The 6664-nt window shown below is 37.9% G+C and overlaps 1 pseudogene; it reads left to right on the top strand.

Moving 5' to 3' along the window:
• The first annotated feature begins 5213 nt into the window (after positions 1 to 5213).
• Positions 5214 to 6400, top strand: LOC119522349 (annotated as a pseudogene).
• The last annotated feature ends 264 nt before the right edge of the window (positions 6401 to 6664 follow it).

Below are 6664 nucleotides of genomic sequence, written 5' to 3'. Positions count from 1 at the left end.
AGAAAACCTACAACTCAGTGACAATAGTAGAGACAGCCCAATTATAAAATGGGCAAAAGATATAAAAAGACAGTTCTCTGAAGAGGAAATACAAATGGCTAAGACACACATGAAATAATGTTCAGCTTCACTAGCTGTTAGAGAGATGCAAATTTAGACTACAATGAGATACCATCTCACACCAATTAGAATGGCTGTCATTAAACAAACAGGAAACTACAAATGCTGTAGGGGATATAGAGAAATTGGAACTCTTATTCATTGTTGGTGGTACTGTATAATGGTTCAGCCACTCTGGAAGTCAGTCTGGCACTTCCTTAGAAAACTAGATATAGAGTTACCCTTTGATGCACCAATTGCACTTCTCGGTATATACCCGGAAGATCTGAAAGCAGCGACATGAACATTTAACCATGCCAATGTTCACAGCAGCATTATTCTCAATTGCCAAGAGATGGAAACAACCCAAATGTCCTTCAACAGATGAGTGGGTAAATAAAATGTGGTATATATACACGATGGAATACTATGTGGCTGTAAGAAGGAATGATGTGAAACATATGACAACATGGATGAACCTTGAAGACATAATGCTGAGTGAAATAAGCCAGGCACAAAAAGAGAAATATTATATGCTACCACTAATGTGAACATTGAAAAATGCAAAACAAACAGTTTATAATCTAGAATGTAGGGGAGCTAGTGATAGAGAGCAATTAAGGAAGGGGAAATGATAGCCCAATAAGAACAGATAAGCTATTGTGGGTAAATTTAACATTCTGGGAATGCCCAGGAATGACTATGGGCTGTTAATTTCTAATGGGTATGGTAGGAACAAGTTCACAGAAATGTTGCTATATTAGGTTATTTTCTTGGGGTAGAGTAGGAACATGTTGGAAATAAAAGAGGTTTCTTAGGTTAGTTGTCTTTCTGTTAATCCCTTGTTATCATTTGTTTGAAATGTTTTTCATTGTATGTTTTTAAATTTTTTTAATATAGATGACTCAAAAAAAAGAGTTAATTAAAAAAAAACAGTGAAAAAATATGCAGAGCCCCCTTGAGGAGCTGGTGGAGAATGCAGGGATGTTGGTCTTCCCCACCTCGATGGTTGCTGATGTGCTCACAGATATAGGGGACTGGTGGTTTGATGGGTTAAGCCCTCTACCACAGGACATGCCCTTGGGAAGACTGTTAGTGCAACAAAGAGGCTAGGTCTCCCTATAATTGTGCCTAAGAACCTCCTCCCAAATACCTCTTTGTTGCTCAGATGTGGCCCTCTCTCTCTAGCTAAGCTAACTTGGCAGGTGAAGTCACTCTCCTCCCTGCTATGTGGGATCAGACACCCAGGGGAGTGAATCTCCCTGGCAACATGGAAAATGACTCCTGAGGAGGCATCTAGACCTGGCATCATGGGATGGAGAACATCTGCTTGATGAAAAGGGGGATGTGAAAGGCAACAAAATAAGCTACAGTGGCAGAGGGATTCCAAAAGGAACTGAGAGGTCACTCTGGTAGGCAATCTTATGCACAATATAGACAACCCTTTTTATGTTCTAGTGAATTGGAGTAGCTAGCAGTAAATACCTGAAACTGTCAAACTACAACCCAGAACCCATGAATCTTGAAGACAATTGTATAAAAATGCAGCTTGAGCACGGCATTTTCTCTCAGCTGAGGGAGGATCGCGGCTGGGAGGGGGGATCCGCTCGGAGAACCCAGGGGCGCTACACCAAGTCCGGTGGTTTACAGGACACCGAGAGACAGCTGCCCTTCCTCCCTGGCCACCCGTGCGCGCGCCCCACATTCAGGGTGGGTGACTCCAGCGGCGTGCCCAGGCTGAGCTCTCCAACTGAACACACAAGAATCATTTCCCCTCACTATGTGAGAACTGTCTGGAGGGATATAGGTGGCTCACAGATGCCATCTGCTGGTTACTTAGAGAAACTGTACATCACCAAACTGTGTCTCTGAAAAATTAGATCGATATCCCTTTTTTTTTTTGATACAACTTGAAAGAGCCCTATCAAGCAAAACAAATGCCAAGAGGCCAAAAACAACAGAAAATCTTAACGCATATGATAAAACCAGATGATATGGAGAATCCAGCTCCAAACACACAAATCAAGATTTTGGAAGAAATGTTATATCTCGCAAATTTAATTAAAGAACTACAGTCAAAGAATGAAAACATGGCAAAGGATTTAAAGGACATCAAGCAGACCATGGCCCAGGATATAAGCGCCATAAAAAAGACCCTAGAAGAGCATAAAGAAGACATTGCAAGAGTAAATAAAAAAATAGAAGATCTTATGGAAATAAAAGAAACTGTTGGACAAATTAAAAAGACTCTGGATATTCACAATACAAGACTAGAGGAAGCTGAACAACATCTCAGTGTCCTAGAAATCCACAGAACAGAAAATGAAAGAACAAAAGAAAGAATGGAGAAAAAAATTGAAAAAAATCGCAACAGATCTCAGGGATACGATAGATAAAATAAAACGTCCAAACTTAAGACTCATTGGTGTCCCAGAAGGGGAAGAGAAGGGTAAAGGTCTAGAAAGAGTATTCAAAGAAATTGTTGGGGAAAACTTCCCCAACCTTCTACACAATATAAACACACAAAGCATAAATGCCCAGTGAACTCCAAATACAATAAATCCAAATAAACCCACCCCAAGACATATTCTGATCAGACTCTCAAATACTGAAGAGAAGGAGCAAGTTCTGAAAGCAGCAAGAGAAAAGCAATTCACCACATACAAAGGAAACAATATAAGACTAAGTAGTGACTACTCAGTGGCCACTATGGAGGCGAGAAGGCAGTGGCATGACATATTTAAAATTCTGAGAGAGAAAAATTTCCAACCAAGAATACTTTATCCAGCAAAACTCTCCTTCAAATTTGAGGAGGTGCTTAAATTTTTCACAGACCAACAAATGTTGAGAGACTTTGCCAATAAAAGACCTGCCCTACTTCAGATTCTAAAGGAAGCCCTACCAACAGAGAGACAAAGACAGGAGAAAGAGATATAGAGAATTTTAACAGACACATATAGTACCTTACATCCCAAATCACCAGGACACTCATTTTTCTCTAGTGATCACAGATCTTTCTCCAGAAGGGACCATAAGCTGGGACATAAAACAAGCCTCAAGAAATTAAAAAAAAGAAAAAATTGAATATACTCAAAGAACATTCTCCAAACACAATGGAATACAAATAGAAGTCAATAATTTTTCAACTGTAACTCCACTATTTACTTCCTACATGATAAAAAATACACAAACTCTAAGGACAAATCAGTGGTTTTGAACCCAATATAAAATATGTAATTTTAGACAACTATATAAAGGTGGGGGAATGAAGGAGTATAGGAACATAGTTTATGTGCCCTATTGAAGTGAAGGTGGTATCAAAGAAAAACAAGATTGATAGGGATTTAAGAGGTTAATTTTAAGCCCCACAGTAAACACAAAGAAATTATCAGAGAATATAACCATAGAGATGAAATTAGAGTTTGGGTTAAGAGAAATGGGGGAAGGGGCAATGGGAAGTTAAGAAAGGAGTGTAGGGTTGCTGTTGGAGGTGAAGGGAAATTTCTAGCAATGGATGGTGGGAAAGAGCATAACATCATTCTAAATGTGGTTAATCCCACTAATGGAAGGCTAGGGAGGGGGTGGAATGAGAAGATTTAGGTTGTATATATGTTTCCACAATTGAAAAAAGGAAAAGAAAAAAGAGACAGTCTAACTAGACGACAATTGAATGCTAAGGATGAACTTGGATGGGATTGGAGGGTGGAGGACAGATGGCTCGAAGGGACACAGTTGAGACATAAGGAAAAGAAAATATAGAATGTAAGCATGATATCATTGTTGAATCTCTTATACTTCTTAGCTGTGCTTAATGGAATTACATAAAACAATGTTCTTGTTCATGGGAAGTACATACGTGAATTATAGTGTATGTTCAAGGATGTGTGCAGCTAACTCTCATATGTTCAGAAGACAGATGGATGATAGGGAGATGCGACAGCATGTTAAAGTTGGTGGATTGAGCTATCGGGAGGGGGGGTCAGGGTATGATGGAATTCTGTATATGGGGCTAGTGTTGTTTTTGCAGCTATTCATGTAACTTTGAATTTATTTCAAAATAAAATTTAAAAAAAGTAATCAACTTCAGCCTCATCCCAGATTGTTTCTCACCCAAAGAAAAATGTCTGCACCGCACCTGTTCTAATTTTGGATTTGGAAAATATGGCATACACATTGAAAGTCAATTACAGAGCATGCAGTTTATTTCCCATGCTGGAGCAAATAAATCACACAGACTGAACCCTGCCCCTGAAAAAAATAATGCAGCTTATGAGGGGTGAAAATGGTATTGGGAAAGCCATAGGGGCCACACTCCCCTTTGTCTAGTTTATGGATGGATGAGTAGAAAAACGGGGGAAGGAAAAAAAACAAACAAAGGCACCCAGTGTTCTTTTTTACTTTAATTGCTCTTTTTCACTTTAATTATTATTCTTGTTATTTTTGTGTGTGTGGTAATAGAGGTGTCAGGGATTGCCTTTGGTGATGAATGCACAACTTTGTAATGGTACTGTGAACAATCAAATATATGCTTTGTTTTACATGACTGCATGATATGTGAATATATCTCAATAATATGAATTAAAAAATATAGTTTATGAGGGGTGACAATATGATTGGGAAAGTCATATGGACCACACTCCCCTTTGTCTAGTTTATGGAGTGATGAGTAGAAAAATTTAGGAAGGGAAACAAAACAAAACAAAAAAATAAAAAACAAAAACAAAAAGGCACCCAGTGTTCTTTTTTACTTTAATTGCTCTTTTTCACTTAAATTTTTATTCTTATTATTTTTGTGTGTGTGATAATGAAAATGTCAAAGATTAATTTTGGTGATGAATGCGCAACTATATAATGGCACGGCAAACAATTGAATGTATGCTTTGTTTTTTATAACTGCATGGTATGTGAATATCTCTCAATAAAATGAATAAAAAAAAAGTATATAGTAGAAGGGGAATTTAAGGCACCACTGGCAGAGAAGCTGTTGGAAGTGTTTGATACTAGGCCTTCCAGAATGTGTGCTTTCCTGTTTCCTTCTGGGCCAGGCTGAACCTCGTCAGCCCCCAGAGATAGTGGATCCATAGTGCCAGTCAAAATAGGAGTGAATCCCCCCCAAACAGGAGCACCTGCTGGCACTGAAAGTGATGTGGTTGACTAAGCCTACTTTATTCACCAATATTCTGGTGACCTGTGAAGAGAAAGACTTACCTGGATATCTCTCTATCAAACTCATGAGAGATGATCCTTCAACCGTTAATGGTGCAGAAATTTTAACTTGGGAGAAATGTTCACTTTACCACAGAATTTAGGGAATATATTTGGGGGAGAGACCATTTCCAGTTATATCAGCATTCAAAATTGATAACAACAAAGTCATAAAGGACATACATTTAAATTTTTCAGCCTCCAAAGCTGCAGTGGCAGAATTTAAACCTTATTTTTGATTGATGATGTCACACATCATGAAGTAAAGGAAATTGGAACACACATCTTTCTGTGTGCAGTGGGTTTACTCAGAATGGAGAAAACATTTATTTTAGAAAATTCTTCAAATTTCAGGTTCTCAAGCCATTGGATGTGAAAACCAAATATTACAATACAGAAAGTGTCCTCAGTTCCATGACTGATGAAATATTTCTCAAAGCTCAGATTAAGAATATTACATCACCCAAGTTTATGGAGGTTTCATTGGAGCCATCTATAATGTACAATGTAGCAGAGCTAAATTCTGTCAACCAAGCTGGAGAGTGTGAACGTACATTTGGGTCAAGAGCCTATTTTCAGCCAATGGATACATGCCATTATTAAACTGCCTAAAGCCCAAGAAGGAGTTTGCAGAAAAGGCAGGCATCATTAAGGGAGTAACCATATTTGGAAAATTGGATATAGTATGGAAAACAAATCTGGGTGAAAGGGGAAGGTTACAGACCAGCCAACTTGAAAGAATGGCTCCAGGTTATGGAGATGTTAGGTTGTCTTTGGAGGCAATCCCAGATACTGTAAACCTAAAGAACCTTTTCATATTACCTGCAAAATAAACTTCAGTGAAAGGACTATGGATCTTGTTCTGGAGATGTGCAATAAAAATTCCATCCACTAGTGTGGTATTTCAGGAAGACAGCTTGGAAAACTACATCCAAGTTCCTCTCTCTGCCTTGCCCGTACTCTACTGTCCTCAGTACAGGTTCTGCAAAGTGTTTCCAACTGAAGACTGACAGACATGTTGTTAAAGAGAACATTTAAATATGTCCATTACAGTGGAAAGCTTAAGAAAATTTCCAATGTTATGTTTTCCTTTTAGTTTCTTAGAACTGCTTTCTGGATTTTTGGCAGCTTTGTTAAATTATCAATTTAATGGCAAAAATAAGTATGTGTTATTTAAAAGCCTTTCCTGTAAAACTGAGTTCTTTATAATATTAAATATTTGTTTTAGAAATAATCTTCTGCCAATTTTATCTTATGAGTTATATTCTAAATGAACATTTGTGTATTTCCTCTACATATTATCTCATTTTATTCCATTTTTGATAACTATTGAACTTTGTTCTCCAAAAGCACTACACTT

This window comes from Choloepus didactylus, chromosome X (assembly GCF_015220235.1).
Source record: "Choloepus didactylus isolate mChoDid1 chromosome X, mChoDid1.pri, whole genome shotgun sequence".
NCBI classification, from domain to species: Eukaryota; Metazoa; Chordata; class Mammalia; order Pilosa; family Megalonychidae; genus Choloepus; species Choloepus didactylus.
The sequence above is the reverse complement of the archived record's forward strand: the minus strand, read 5'-3'. Positions and strand labels throughout refer to the sequence as shown.